This window comes from Camellia sinensis, chromosome 8 (assembly GCF_055761805.1).
Source record: "Camellia sinensis isolate YWXY chromosome 8, ASM5576180v1, whole genome shotgun sequence".
Classification (NCBI taxonomy): Eukaryota; Viridiplantae; Streptophyta; class Magnoliopsida; order Ericales; family Theaceae; genus Camellia; species Camellia sinensis.
Window position 1 is genome coordinate 85057697 of NC_138968.1, and position 16603 is coordinate 85074299.

Consider the following 16603-nt stretch of genomic DNA (forward strand, 5'->3'; position numbering starts at 1 on the left):
CCACCAACAAGACTTGTATTCTGACTCTCATAAACTATAGCACATCAACTCTCACAATTTCCCAACATTTCTTAAAGAATGACATGTTGAAACCATCAAGCCCAGGGGCCTTATTACCATCACACCACCGTATAACAGTCCTGATTTCCTCTTCGGTAAATTCTACCTCTAATTATGCCACAACTTGAGCTCCTCCTATGCTCTTGAAAGGGCCATCCAATTTGGGTCTGTCTTTCCAATCTTCATAAAATTTCCTCATGAAATGAGCCTTAATTGCATCCCTAATTTCCAAAGGCTCCTCAATCATTGAGCCATTCACTGCAATTGAACACAAAGAGTTCATACTATTTCTGCTGCATGCCATAATATGAAAGAACCTTGTGTTTTTATCCCCTTTAGATGCCCAATTCACTAGAAATTTTTGTAGCTAGATCCACTCCAACATTTTACTTAACCTCCAATCTTCACCCATCACTTCCTTTATTCTAATCAATTTTGTATCAAGTAATGGTCTCTCCTCAACATTTTACTCTTAAGCTTCGATTCAATCTTACCAAACACCACTACATTCCACTATTTTAGTGCTTGTTTCAATGCTTTAAACTTCGTAAGACACTTATAACCTGCCCATCCTTCCATGACATATTCTGACCAACTTTGCTAAACAAATGATATGAAATTTGGATGTAATAACTAGGCATTGAGAAACCAAAAAGGCTTAGGGCCCCAGTCCCTATCATCCTCCATTAAAATGATAGGACAATGATCAGACAACAGTCTAGGAAGACCCCATAATTTGAAAGAAAAATTTTGCACCCACTCATAATTAAGTAAAAATTTATCTATTCTGCTTCATTTCTCCCTTGCTTGAGAATTACACCAAGTAAACTTTGTCCCTAACATAGGCATATCTATCAACTCTAGTTGTTCAATCATATAATTAAAATCCCTCATCCCTCTAGCCTTTCTCGAACATCTTATTGTTTCTGAAATACTCTTGACTTCATTGAAGTCAACCCCCATACGCCATGGCCCCAAGAAGCTAGATTTCAACTTTACTAAAGAATCCCAAATCTCTTTTCTTTTAGCCACCTCATTAGGACCATAAACATTAATGATAACACAATCAAAACTGGAAAATATTGTACCTGATAGTAGGAGGAAATTATGAGTAATATAACAAGCCTTCAATTGAAACACCTCTGGATTCTAAATACATAGCAGCCCTCTAGCTTGGCCAACCACATCTACTACCATGAAATCAAAATGAGCCCCAGGCCACAGAGCCCTAACCAAGTCAGAATCAACTGCTGCCTTCTTGGTTTCTTGGAGTAACACAATGTCTACTTTTCTATCTGCAATGCTTTTCTTTATCTTCCTCCTTTTTTCACGTCTTCCAATTCCACTCACATTCCATGATTATCTTCATAAGCACAATAAATCACACTGAATCATTAGAGTTTAATACTCTAGTTTGCATCCTCTTCCCTTTGCCTTGCTCTCTGCTTATCTTGAGCTTCAAGATCATCTAATTTGCTAAGCACCTCATCTTCTTTGCCTTCACAATCAAGACCAAGAGCTTTGCTGATTTAAATTGATGCTTCCACCTCCGACAACACTTACCGTCCTCTATTGTTCCCACTTGCCATTGATAGTGAAATGGCAGCTACAACAAACCTAAAGACTGCTCCTTTTCTCAAGTTCAAAGAAGATGCCCCAAATTTCTTGGTAACACCGAACTTCCCCTTTATTTGCTTCTTCTGCACTTGTTTTCTTTTTACTATTATTTCTTTTTCTTTCAGTATCTCCTTCCTTGTTAGACATAAGTATGGTGATTTGGTATGGGTTGTAAAATCAATTGGACCTTGTGGTTTGCTATTATCAAGTTGAACCAGCCCAACAAGTCTTTGGGTTGACCTAACCAGACCACCTGCCATTTGGGTTCTATTCAGGTCCACTTCAATTTGAATTCGTACCCTATTGCCTTCAGAACCACTTAAACTTTTGATAAAACTAGGAGTGCAGACCTCTCCATCTACCCTACGCCTGACACCATCATCACAATGCTTGGAACTCCTCCCCACCCCTATCGATTAACTTACGCATGCACCACCTTCCTCAGACCCTTCCCGTATCATTTCTATCTCAGCCACCACAGAGATGTCTCTCAACCTTTCATCCCTGTCTAGTTCATCTGCAATAGCAGGTGATACATTGGTACCCACTCCAGCCACACCATACCTTAGGTCTGATTTCTCGCCCATCTGGATCTCCACGTCATCATCTTTTTCCTCATGCCTTCTACTTTTGTTTGTAATTTGATCATCTGCAATCGTCTCTAAGGATGTCTTCCTTCCATTCTTCCATTCGGTGGGGTGGGATGCACACTAATCATGCAGTATGTTAGAAACTATAATTTATTCTTCACAAACCCTCACTGGGTATAGTATACCTTTGCACTCTAGATTTATGGTGTGATTGATAGAATCCATACATTTCGTAGCTATCTTCACCTTACTATAGTGACGCAAATTTAGCCAAAGAGTATCATCATCTATAGCAATCATTACTCCCCAATTCTTGCCAATGCTGCTAAATGTATTAAAACTCCATAAGTTCAAGGGAACATCATAGCAACTAAGCCAGAAATATCTTTCTTTTTCAATAGCCAACCCTTGTCTCCATTCAAGGACTGATTCACACCATTCATTGAGCCAATCTTGCATTTTCAAAAAAAATTCCTTCATGGCTTTTACTGATTTGAAGGAAAGAACCATATCTCTTCTACCACCCATTCTCACCTTTACATCCTCAAAGCCTCTTCTTACTATTTCCTCCCTAAAGTTGTCCACTAAGAAGGATTATTTTAACCTTGCTACTACACTTTCGTATAACCAACCATTACCTTCCTCATATACCTTAATGATTTTGGTTGTAGTTGTTGGGACACCTCTGCCTCTCACAACCTCAGCAAGGGACCTATTCCTTTGATAGCCAACATTATGCGTGTGGTTGTCGTCCATGGCCTTTCTTATCTGTGGTACTTGTACTGACCTAGGCTTGAGATCATACTTCTTTCCAAACTTTGCCATTTTGACTTTCAATGCTTTGTCATCACACCAAAGCCCATTTGCTTTTTGTACTACCATTATAATCGATGTTTTTATAAATGTTGTTAAATTGTACAGCTAACTTCGATCCATTATCATTACTGGCATAAAAAATGTAAAAATAAATAATGTAAACTTAATTTTTTTAAAAATTATTGTTTACCCAATGACCAAATCTTGTCATCATCACAAACTTGATGCATGCTAAGTGTAGACACCCCATTTTTGACCGACCTTAAGACTCAGATGTCACCGATTGAGCGCTCGGTGATGGTGCATATTGTGCTCGTTCTGAAGTTTCAGAGTCTCGGCTGCGAGCCTTGCCTCCGGACTTCCGGACTCTTTTGTGTTTTGCCTCGGTTTGCGAACTAGGCTCTGTTTTCTCTGTTTTCTCTTCCTGAAGGGAGGGAGAGGTCTCGTAGATCATCTCTCAGTGGCCGTAGGCTACGTTTCATGGTCGTAGGCCATTTTGCCCGTTTGGAGTCTGGTTTCCGATTTTTCAGAGCCGTTTGCCGTGCGCCTCGGTTCGGGACCGCTTAACCACCTCCGTTTGCTCCGGTTTTTGGCACATACCTTATTTCCTCCCTTTTGAGGGACACTATGGTCCGAGAGACCAACTTCGTGGTCGAACACCACTCTCGGTGCCTAACAGCCGGTTTTCGGGGCCTCGGGCTGCGCGTTTCGGCCCCCGAACCTTCATTCTGCATCGATTTGGGTTCATTTTTGGCAAGGACCTCTGTTTCATTGGTAAGAAGGTCGTAGAGAGGCAGGAGGCCAGTAATTGCTCAGACAGCCAACTTTATCCCTTCATCGCCCTCCATCGCCCGATTTTTCTCACTTCAAAGCCAGTGTTGACCACCCTTGGACCATTTTCTTGCACCCTAAACCCCATATTTGTGATGTACACATCTGGGAGGCCACCAATATTTGGTGGCCGGCCAGTAATTGCTTTTGAACCTTTTGAACCCCTTTGAAAAGTGGGTTGTTCTCTCTCCTGGTTCACTGTCTCCAGTGTTTGACCACATGGTTGTGTTGTGCACACATCAGAGGCTCTTTTTTTGGGGTGGCCGGCCACTAATGCTTCTTGACCCTTTTGACCCCTAGCCGATCGGCCATGGGAGGTAGCTGGCCGGCCACCTAAACCCTAGATAACTGGCCGGCCAGAATCCTTGCATCAAGTACAGTGCAAATACACCCTCCTTTTCCCCCCAAATTCTGTATCCGGGGGGACCAACTTTTGGAGGGAAACTTGGCTTCATTTCCCTCCATTTTTCCCCCCATTTTCCCCCTCTTTTGGCCTATATAACCAGCCTCCCAGATCTGTAATAAGGGTTAGAAAAATCACCCTTGAGCTCCCATATTATATCTCTCTCCCTCTACACTTCTAAGCCTAAAACCTCGTAAGTCCTACACCCATTTCTTCACCAACCCATAGCCTCACCCTTCCATCCTCTATTCCAGCAGCTTGAGGTTGTTCATCAGAGCCTAGGAGTGCTACATTTTGGTCCAAAAGTTGTCAAAGGCATAGTCTTCAAGGCAAATCAAGAATTAGCAACCTTTCGGAGCTTGGCGCGCTTTCCAAGAATAATTGCAAAACAGAGGCTAATCGGGGCATCCCAGTGGATTTTCGCACAAGGCAGCCTAAACATACATCATTCATCAAAGTCAAGGCAGTCCCTGGCTTGTATGCCAGTTTAGAGCTTTCGTAGATTAATTTGTAAATGAATTAGGATTTTTGTATTTATTGGGACTATATTATTTATTCATTTGGGACTGTATATTATTCTTTCGGACCCTCTGTGCGAGGGCATAATTGTAATAAGTGTGCGTGAGTGTGATGTATGTCTTCCAACCCCACGTCTTTCTTTCCTTTTATTTACCAGCTTATGATGGTTAGATTAGGGCATGTTTCAATTAGCATACAGTATGATAGCATGTTTGTATTCATTCATCTGTCTTGCATGCACCGAGCTCGGCGCATCATACTAACTGTATTGTATTTTCAATTCCAAGTTGAATACATGTTAGCTGTAGCATTTCATATGCCATGTTTAGAATAGCCGAGCCTGCTATAGTTGCATCTTTGCATGTGTTGCATTAGGCATTTCTGTATAGTTAGGATCATGCATGGATTTCTAATTAGCTTCTGTTTTGGCTTGGAGTACTCGGTAAGTTTTATACTTTAGCATCCTTGCATGTGTGTGAGTGACTGCCATGAATAGCATGCTTACCATGAGGCTATATGCTTATGTGATATAACTGCCTGAATGCCTGTGGGTGAAGGTTGGGTTATTTGAATTGGAGCAATTCGTTAAAATGTATGTTTTAAGCCCACTAGATAGTGGCAAAATCATGTTTTCTCAGCCCACCTGAGGGTGGCAAATCCACGTCTTAGCCTACTTGCGAGTAGCACCATCAAACCATTTTCAAACAAACAAACATGAAATGTTTTGTTCCAATTCAGGCGACCCAGTCTATACTTGTATGCTGTGCGCATCACATAGTAATCTAGGCTAATAACCGGAATAAGAACACATAATGTTTTCAAAAATAGATATCATGGTTAGTAGAGGTCGATCTTTGATCGGGCGAACGGGGGTGCCCACGAAGTGACCTTCCCCAATCATACCCAAGTTCCCGAGCCGAGGCAACTTTGGTAATGACGGACACGTGGCCTTAGGCAAACGAGTCAGGGTTTCCTAAATTTCTCCAAAATAAAACATTTAGGTGGCGACTCTGTGTCTGGAAAAGCAGTCCATGTTTGGCACTTGTTTCAAAAAATCTGTTTTCTCAAAATGATTTGCCGGATTTGGACTCTTTGGTTCAGACTTAGAACCGTGACACAAATCGAGTCCGAGCTGTAACGAGGTCCCCCGCGGACTTGTTACAGTTTCTGGCGACTCTGCTGGGGATTTAGAGAACTTGACTCGAACTCATGATATCTTGTTTTGATTACACTTGTGTGTTTCTTTGCATTGCATTTGCATTGGTGCGCCTAGGACACCGTGTTTGCCATCTGCTATTCCTGAACGGTTTGCCAGAGGCTTGTCTTGTCAAGACATGACCGTAAGGCTAACCGGTTGTGGGCTCTGCCAGTATGGGAACACAAACCCCGGTTTTACCGGGCACCCTTTTTGACCATTCGACCTAGTGCATATTCGGATCCGTAGTGACCATTCCAAACTAGGACAAGTTGCTTACCCGATATAGGTTGTTTTGAAACCGCTGCGCGCATAGTGAAACCCTAGCTCCTGACAAAATAGGACAGGGAAACCCTACCCGAACATAAGGGTGTTTTGGCTCTCACTTACTTGTTATGTGCTTTGGGGTGCGTCTCCATACGAATGCATGTATCAGTTTACAAGGTTCGGGCATCAGGCCTGCGGGCGTCAGTTCAGTATTGTGGGTATCAGGCCTGCGGGCATCAGTCAGTGTTTGAGAATCAGTTATCTGTGGGTATCAGATTCAGTCTTTGGGGACAGTGATTCGGGGATAATGATCAGTGTTTGAGGACAGTATACTCTGCTTATCGACCGTGTGTTGTTATGCCCTGCTGTGTGTTGTGCATTTATTTTAAGCTGTTATGCTGTCCGTTTAACTGTTTATTTATTTCCTTATTGCTTTATTTATTTTTTTGCTAGGACAGTTTTAGCACAATTGCTTCAAACCCAGCAGATACCCCCCAAGCACTTTGGACAAGAGGTCGTCGGCTCAATCGATCTGAGGATCTGGTTTCGGACAGCCAGTGTTTCATGCTCTACCCCCGGTTATCAGGCAGAGACCGAGGAAGCGTAGTGTATCCGGGCAGAGATCACCAGAACAGTGGACTACCCCGTCAGTGGACATTCAGATTGAGATCCCAATTGCTGCTATAGAAATAGACCTGCCAATAGTTTAGACAAATCAGGGCAGTATGGCAACACCGACAGGAGTCGAGGAAATGATGCGTCAGATGCAAGAAACCATGAGAGCCATGCAGCAGGACGCCATTCGCTGGGATGAGTTTGCCAAACAACAGGCCGAGATCATGGCCCAGCAGGCAGAATTAATCACTAAACTGCAACAGCAAAATGCAGCATCGGCCTCACATCAAGTTCCTCCTCCACCAGGGGTCCCGTTACCCGAGCAAGCACCTACTGTCCAGAATGCTCTGCCAAACACCCAGAACACCTTACCCAATACCCAGAACATCCAAGAGGACACGGACCTTCCAACGGGGCCAGCTCCGCCCCCGCTTCCGCCTCAACTGTCCAAGACCCATACACCCAACCACCCGGACTCTCCCTTCGAGTTCGAAATAGACCATACAGCTCTGAAACTGAGCAAACTTGAGAAGCTCTTCAAGAAATCACAAGGAGTAAAGGCTATTCCGGATATCGAGGACGGATATACCGATGTGGCCGTAACGTTGCCAGATAGGTTCAAGATGCCGCAGATCGATCGTTTTGACGGATCCGGGGATCCCATGGTCCACCTTCGGTTATTCTCAGATATACTGCGGCCAATGGCTTAACCCGACCACAAAAGCTTTCGCTGTTCGGCCGAACCCTGTCGGGTGTGGCCGCTATCTGGTACGCAAAGCTCGAAGATGAGGTAAAAAGAAGTTGGGATGAAATGGCCGAGGCCTTTGTCGCACAGTACTCGTACAATACCCAGATCGAGATTACGACTCGTGATCTCAAAACGACGAGGCAAGAACCCAAAGAGAGCTTCTCAGAATTTGTGACCAGATGGCGGGCTAAGGCTTCGATGATGACCTTGAGGCCCACTGATAAGGATCAAATCAGGATGATTGTGCGCAATCTCCAACCAAAATTGATGCAGAAAATGATTGTACTCCCATTCTCCACTTTTTCGGATCTATATGAGATGGGGGTACAAATCGAGGATGCAATGAAGCAAGGTCTGATTGACCAGGACAGGGAGCAACCCCGGAGAACATTTAACCGCAACAATAACGCAGGCCCGAGTGGCGCTGCAACCGCAAGAGCTTCGGAGGTCAGCATGGTCACCACCATTCCCCCTCCCCTTCCGAGACCTATGGCAGCCACACCCTTCTCCGGTGCATCCGGAAGCAATACTCAAACCAATAAATACCAGCCCAGAGGCCAAAGAACCTTCACCCCACTATACATGCCTTTGTCTAAGGCTCTGGGGATCTTGATCAGAAAGGGGCATCTAAAACCCCTGGAGCCGAGGCCATTGCCAAATCCACTTCCACCCTCTCATAACCCAAACAAGTACTGTGCATATCACCAGCAGCACGGTCATGATACTGGCCAATGTTTCAGGCTGCGTCACGAGATTCAAGACCTCATTGACAAAAATGTGATTCTACCTCCAGAGAAACCCAACGTCACAACCAATCCTCTCCCACCACATAACCAAGCCCCACCTCCCAAAAGAGTCAACCTTATCCAGACTGGGGTCGTGTCTTACGATCCTAGCATTTATATTACTCCTACCCATCTACCTAAGCCGGAGGTGCTCCTTCCCGACTGCACTGACCTTTTGTGCATGTTGGACATCTCTACAACCCAACCTGAACCAGCGGTGGTGACTGTGGAAGATAGCACAACAGGGGTTGCAGAGGGGGATAGAATGGTCGAGGCAGGGTTTGAACAGTCTGGAAATTTTGCTGGGGAAGCCTACGACCCAAGTGAGTACATCCTATCAGTGGGCCAATCTGAGCTAAGTGTAGGGCTGCCAGAGGAAGCAGAATTATTTGTGATTCAGGGGGACAGATTTGAACAAGGAACGGACAATCTGACGGTTGTAGAAGAGGGCCTTGCCAACCTCTAGTTTTTCAGTGACCAAGAATCAGGGGATGCGACAGTCAACTAGTTTGAATATGAGGAGTCGGCAGAAGCTACCGGATGGTTAGATGATCAACCGGACATTGTAGAATTTCAACCAGAACAAGGCCAAGCAGGGGCGAGAGTACCAATGATGGCCGGAAGGGTCGAGAGTCAGAGTGCATTGCCGGAGAGCGCCGGTACAAAGAATTTCGCTCAGGGCAGAAGCATTGTGAATGTAGGGAAAGTTGAACAACAAACTGCATTGACGCAGGTAGAACAACAGGGTTATGAGAGAACCGGGAAAGCCAAAATCCATGAGGGAATCGAAAGTGCCGCGCGCACAAGAACAGAGGATGCTGTGAGCATGTAGGCTGAAAGTGCTATGAGTACAAACATGTCCGAGCCAGACAGGTGCCTTTTGGATGCCAACGGAATGTGGTGGGAAGACGATGACTTGTGTCTTGCCCACACAGACGAAGACTGGGGAAGCAATCAACCAGATGACACCTGGTACTTCGACGAGGTTGACCACATGACAAGAAGCGGGCGGTACTTCAAGCCCTTGCACCTAGACCAACCCGAGGCATCTGGAAAGGACAAAGAAGCCGAAAAACAGAAAGAGAAGCAGATAGAAGAAGAAGTTGTACTGAAACAGCTAAAGAAGATACAAGCAGACATCTCCATCTGGGGACTGCTCATGGCGTCACGAGCACATAGACAGGCTGTCTTATCTGCTATGGACAAGTCCAAACTCTCTATAGATACTACACCAGAACAGCTGGTTGGGCTGGTTTTTCCGGGAGGAGGGTCCCCGACATTAACCTTTTAAGACAAAGAACTACCGCTTGAGGGCACAAATCACAACAAACCCCTCTACATTTCCGTGGAATGTAGAGACAAGTGGATACCGGTGGTACTTGTTGATACCGGGTCCGCCATCAATGTCTGCCCAGCCAGAACAGCATATGCAATCGGGTTGAAGCCCGCGGACTTCGCGCCAACTACTCAGGTGATCAGAGCATATGATAATACTAGCAGGGAAGTGATGGGGACTGTCAAAGTTCAGACCCAGGTTGGTCCCGGACAACACAACATTGAATTCCATGTCTTGGACGTTCCCGCAACCTTCAACCTACTTTTGGGGCGACCGTGGTTGCACCAGGTAAAGGCAGTCGCTTCCACTTTACATCAGATGTTGAAGTACCCTCACGGGAAGGGGGTGGCTATCGTCTTCGGGAATTCATCAATCCATCCGCCACCGGAAGTGTCTACACCAGTCTTGGAAATCGAGCATGGCACTGAGGATGTGTTCTTATCAGGGTTCACTTTGGCTGAGGCTCGAGTGGTGCAGAATATTATGGTTGTGAATGAGGGGGTGTACGTCAGTGCTCAATCCGTCTACCTCATGAACAAGTTACAACACATCCCCGGAATGGGATTGGGAAGGAGCGGCCGGAAGGGCGTTGCAGCATTGGCCGAAGTGCCACACAACCCTCATACCTTTGGCTTGGGTTATCTGCCCACCAAAGAGGACTGGGTGAGGAAGGGTAAAGAGATAGCTGGGAGAGCCAAAGCAAAGAAGGCGGGGAAGCCTTTTGAGTTGATGCATAGGCCCATTCAAGGTACCCTAAACGGACGCTTCGTCCGGGAGGGGGAGGACTTTCCGTTTTGCGGCTTCCCAGAGCCATGGCTAAACGCGGAGAAGAAGCACGTGCCAGGTTTCGAGATCTTCTTCGACTTGCAACTACCCGGGGATGACATTGCCGAAGAGCAGACAGACCCATCAGCTGAGGTTGGGCAGTGTAAGGCAGTGGATTCCGAGAGCACCGAACTTGAGATGGAGGTAGCACTAGCATGCCTACTTTCAGATCCTTCGATTGACCAAAGGTGCTTGGGGGATAACTCCTCAGTTTCCATGATTGGAGATGAAACGGCTGCGGGCCTACCAGCAACTATTTTGGATGCATCTATCGCACCCTCTCTCACTTGGCAGTACGAGGAGGGATTTTTGTCCAGCAACACCGGGTCAGGTAGTGAGCTGGAATCTGATTCCACCGAATCTTGTGAGTCGGAATCAGGTTCCAGCTCGACTGAGTCTGAGTCTGGTAATCCTGGGGATGATAACCCGGATGCCACAGTTATGTCCAGGTCGTCTTTTTCTTTCTCATTTGAGTCTGTTGTAACCAAGAATTCGGACGATTTGGATGTGCTTAATGAGAATCAAGTAACTGTGGTTTCTGAGTACTTTTCTGTGCCCTTAATTTATTGCATAAATTCGGACTTTCAAAATTTTGATGAAAACGACGAGGAGGAAATTCCTCCGGTTTTGCAACATTTGATTGAGCAGGAGCACGAGAGATTTGTCAAACCCTTAACGGATGAAATCATTATCATGAATATTGGTACTGAGGAGGACCCGCGGCTGGTCCAAATCGGGTCCACGTTGTCTTCGGAGGAACGCGAGCGCTTAGTCGCTTTACTAAAAGATTTCAAAGATGTTTTCGCGTGGTCCTACGAAGACATGCCTGGGATCGATCCTGAGATTGTACAGCACTGGATCCCCCTTGACCCCGAGACCCGACCTGTCAAACAGAAACTCAGAAGGATCCGCCCGGACTGGGCTCTCAAGATCAAAGAAAAGGTCACCAAGCAAATTGATGCGGGCTTCCTGCTGGTATCCGAATACCCGACTTGGTTGGCCAACATCGTTCCAGTGCCGAAGAAGGATGGCAGGATCCGGGTATGCGTGGATTTCAGGGATTTGAACAGAGCTAGTCCAAAGGACGACTTTCCCTTGCCGCATATTGATGAGTTGGTGGACTTCACAGCAGGGCATGCTTTGCTCTCATTCATGGATGGCTTCTTAGGGTACAATTAGATAGTAATGGCACCAGAAGACAGAGAAAAGACTGCATTCACCACCCTGTGGGGGACATACTGCTACAGAGTAATGCCGTTTGGGTTGAAGAATGCCAGAGCTACTTATCAACGGGCCGCGACCACAATATTGCACGACATGATCCACAAAGAGGTTGAGGTGTACATGGACGACATGATTGTCAAGTCCAAAGAAAGAGAGGGCCACTACATCGCCTTACAGAAGTTCTTCCAAAGGATCAGGGAATTCCGGTTGCGGCTGAATCCTCAGAAATGTACGTTCGGTGTTACAGCAAGAAAAATGCTGGGATTTCTGATTACACAAAGGGGCATCGAGGTCGACCCTTCAAAAATCAAGGCCATCTTAGAAATGCCACCACCAAGGACTGAAAAGGAGGTGCGAGGCTTTCTGGGAAAAGTGCAATTCATAAGACGGTTTATCTCGAAATTAAGGTTGACTTGTGAACCACTTTTTGGCCTCCTGAAGAAAGGCAAGAAATTCCAATGGGACGGCCGATGCCAAGCTGCTTTTGAACAGATCAAGGAGTATTTACAGAATCCGCCCGTGTTGTCGCCATCAGAGCCGGGGAAACCGTTGATATTATACCTCTCAGTGACTGAGACTACAATGGGCTGCATGCTCGCACAAGAATCAGAGGATAAGGTGGAGAGGGCCATCTACTATCTGAGCAAGAAGATGTTGGATTACGAGACCCGCTACACTCCGTTGGAGAAGGCTTGCTTAGCTTTGGTATGGGCTACCAGGAAACTGCGGCACTACTTGTTAGCTCACTCCATAATGTTGGTTTCACGACTGGATCCCATCAAATATCTTTTCGAGAAACCGGCACTTACGGGTAGGCTAGCTCGTTGGCTGTTGTTGCTCTCCGAATTCGATCTGAAATATGTGACATGCAAGTCAGTCAAGGAAAGAGCAGTAGCAGAATTCTTAGCCGATCATCTAGTCGAAGGGGGTGAAGCAGTCGAGTACTTATTCCCAGATGAAGCCATTTTGCACATCGACGATGAATATTGGATGATGTACTTTGACAGAGCGTCAAATCAATACGGGTATGGGATAGGAGTGTTGCTGATAGCACCCGACAATTCCCGTATCCCTCTAGCCTTCAAACTCCGGTTCAAAGTCTCGAACAACGAAGCAGAATATGAGGCATGCATTGCTGGTCTGGAAGCAACCCTGGAACTAGGGGCAAGACGTTTGGACGTCATCGGGGATTCAAACCTTGTTGTGTCTCAAGCAAAAGGAGACTGGAAAGTCAAAGAAAAAAAGATGATGATGTACCACCAGACCTTGGACTTGTTAATCCCTCGGTTTGAAAAGCTAAACTTTGCTCATCTTCCAAGAGAGAACAACAGGTTCGCAGATTCTTTAGTAACTCTATCTTCCATTTTTTTTGATCGGCAAAAGAAAAGCTTTATTGATGAAAAACAAAACAAGAAAGATAAGAATACATCAATAAAGAAGAGGGTGCAAAAAGCATCACAGTGAAACATTTGGATCCCAACTAGGTTGGCACCAAAACGCACACCCAATCATCTGCTAGCACACACTCGAGGCTCCAAGATGGTGAGAAACCAACAAACAGAGCAGAACAAAACAAGACAAAAACAAGAAGACAACAGCCAAACACTAGCAGACCATCCCCAGCCACTGGACATCCATGACAAACCCAGATTTCAACACAGAGCAGCTCGGAACAGTTAAGAACATCCTCTGATTTGGCGCCAGTTGAAAGTTAAATCATCAACGGAATAAGGAAGATCTTTAATAGATGCTTTCAGCCAAAGTACAGCTCTAATTTTGATATTTTCACTCAATCCAGAGAGACTAGGTTGAGCCTCTGCAAAGACACATTCGTTCCTAAGTTTCCAAAGCGACCAAAGAGCGATAAGGGGGATGGCTCTCCAAATTAACCTATCAAAATTTTTGAGCTTGACAGTCATCCACCATTGGAGAAGATCATCCACTGATCCTTGAATGCACCAGGAGAACCCCCACTCATTGATTATAGATGACCAAATCAACCAAGAAAATGGGCAATACACGGAAAAAACACCAGGACTAGTAGATGCTGAAGCCCAGATAAGATGATCAGCCCTATCAATTGACAGAGATGGAGCTGAAGATAGTAGACCAAGTAAGTTAGCTTCTTCTACCAATTCCCAGCTGAAAAGCACTCTCCTAATAGGAAAATTCCAATTGTTTGGGCTAGACTTTCTTGCCAAGAACTGTTGTAGGGAACCTTCTTTATCTGTAGAAAGATTAAAGAGAAGGGGAAAAGAAGACTTGAGACTAGAGCTGCCACACCATCTGTCATGCCAAAATTTAATCCTACTCCCATCCCCTACTTGGATTTGGCAGTTATCTATATAGAAATTGTAAACATTTGTGCTATGAATCCCAATAGATAATATGTCCTTCCAAACTCTAGAATGTTTGTAGGAGGGCTTTAGAGGTGGATGCCAACTAGCCTCATCAATATTGTATTTGCTACAGATAGCTCTCCTCCAAAGAAAGTTTACTTGAGTTCCAAATTTCCACCACCATTTGAGCAATAGACAAGCATTCATATCTCTTATTCTTCTGATACCCAGGCCCCCTTGGTTCAAGCTTTTGGTTACCTCCCCCCATTTCACTAAATGCACTTTCCTTTTAAGATCATTACTGCCCCATAAAAAAGCTGCCTCAATCTTTTCGAATTCTTTTGCCACACCTTCTGGCATCTTAAACAAAGAAAGAAAGTACACTGGTAAACTAGATAGAGTAGACTTGATTAGGGTTAATCTACCTGCAAAGGATAGCAGTTTCCTCTTCCACCCTGAGAGTTTAGATCTGATCTTGTCAATCACAGGCTTCCAGGTAGATTTTTTACCAGGATTGGCACCTAGAGGCAGACCCAGAAATTTCAAAGGAAGGCTATGAACTTTACAATTAAGGAGATGAGCAAAGGAGAGCAATAAAGAATCAGACACACCGACGCCACACACCACGCTTTTGTGATAATTAATTCTAAGCCCAGAAAGGATTTCAAAGCACCTAAGGATTCTTTTGATAAGTACCATTTGATCCCAATCTGCCTCAGAAAAAAGAATTGAGTCATCTGCAAATTGAAGGTGAGACAAGAGGACATCTTTGGATCCGACATGTACACCTCTAAGAATGCCAAGATTAATTGCTCTGACCAAAAGAATGTTTAACCCCTCAGCCACAATATTGAATAAGAAAGGTGATAACGGATCGCCCTGCCTTAGCCCTCTTTGTGGTGAGAATTCCTTTGTTGGAGCACCATTCACGAGAATGGAAATCCTTACTGTAGACACACAAGTTTTCATCAGTGGCTTTGGCCTCCTCCAATAGATCATTGTTCGAAGATGAGCTACCATCAGATAGATCAGATTGAGCAAAAGCAGAAGCTGCTGGACTAAAGATAACTGACTTAGAAGAGTGCTTGTGGGCTGCTGCTGCAGTTCTATAGCCGTGTAATCTAGCAAAGCTAGTAAAGCCCTCTACATGAGTCTTCTTCTTCCCTTTTTTCTTTTCAGGCTGCAGAGACTTTGTATTAAGGATAGGGGTTTTAGCTTTGGCCGAAAGAATGTGGTTCATGGGTAATAACCCAGCAGGTCTTGGCTTGGAAAGGGGACTAACAGAGTGCACATGGGCTGCTATGCCGTTGCTGAGAGGATTAAAATTGACAGAGTCAATGGGCTGGGGTGGGATTTCAGGGCCACTAGGAGAATGGGCCAAGAAAACTTCCAAATTAATGCCAGGCCCAATGCTAGGCCCAAGACTAGTAAGAGGTTCATTAGCCAAGTTTTCGTCCAAAAAGTTATCAGGACCAATACCATTATTAAAATCATACCTGCTAATATGATCAGAAGAGAAAGCTTGCTGAGCACCCCTCAGCTTGCCATCATTACTTTTTGAGTTTAGCTCTGACCCATCCATCGAAAATCCCTCAACGCATGCTGCTTTGTCTCTGCTAGAACCACCTTTACAGGGGGTCTCCTCGACAACAGTTCCCACTTCTTCAGCTATGTGACTGTCAGGAAGCTCTTTCCTCTGCACAACCTCATTTGTGCAAGCCAGGTCAGCACCAATCAACGCTCTCCTTTCTGCCACCTCATCACCATCAATCTTCACCCCAGCCGCTGCTGCTGGAAGGATCCTGCCCTCATCACTGAAGCAGGTTTCTGTGGGGGTGGAGTCATTCAAGCCGAAGGGCTTCAATCTACTAGAATCGGCTAGATGGTCTTCACAAACAAGTATGGGATGAGGATAGCCCTTACACTCTAGATTAATAGTTTTGTTAATGAGCTCCATGCATACAGTAGCCACTCTAATCGTAGCATAAGCGAAGGATTTTGGGTGACAAACGTTACCGTCTATGTTGAGTATAGTGCCCCAGATATTGCCAATGCTGTTAAGAGTAGCCCTACTCCAAAGATGCAAGGGAATACCATAGCATCTCAACCACACACACCGCTCTTGTTGCAGATGATAATCTGGCCTCCATTCCATCACAGATTGGCTCCCGTCCTTGAACCACTCTTTGAGCTTGCCAATGTTTGATTGCAAATCACTTGTAGATTTAAAGGAGATAATTACATCTCTACCTCCTCCTTTTCTGACTTCTATCTGCTCCATCCCTTTCTCCTCCAGGACTTTGAGGATGTTGTGAGTAGACTGTTCATTGTTGAATCTGACAATAGCACTTTCGTATAGCCAGCCATTGCCCTCTTCTTTGGCTTTTATGGTTATGTTTGTGTTTGTGTTACCTTCCACTGCAGAGGTGACAC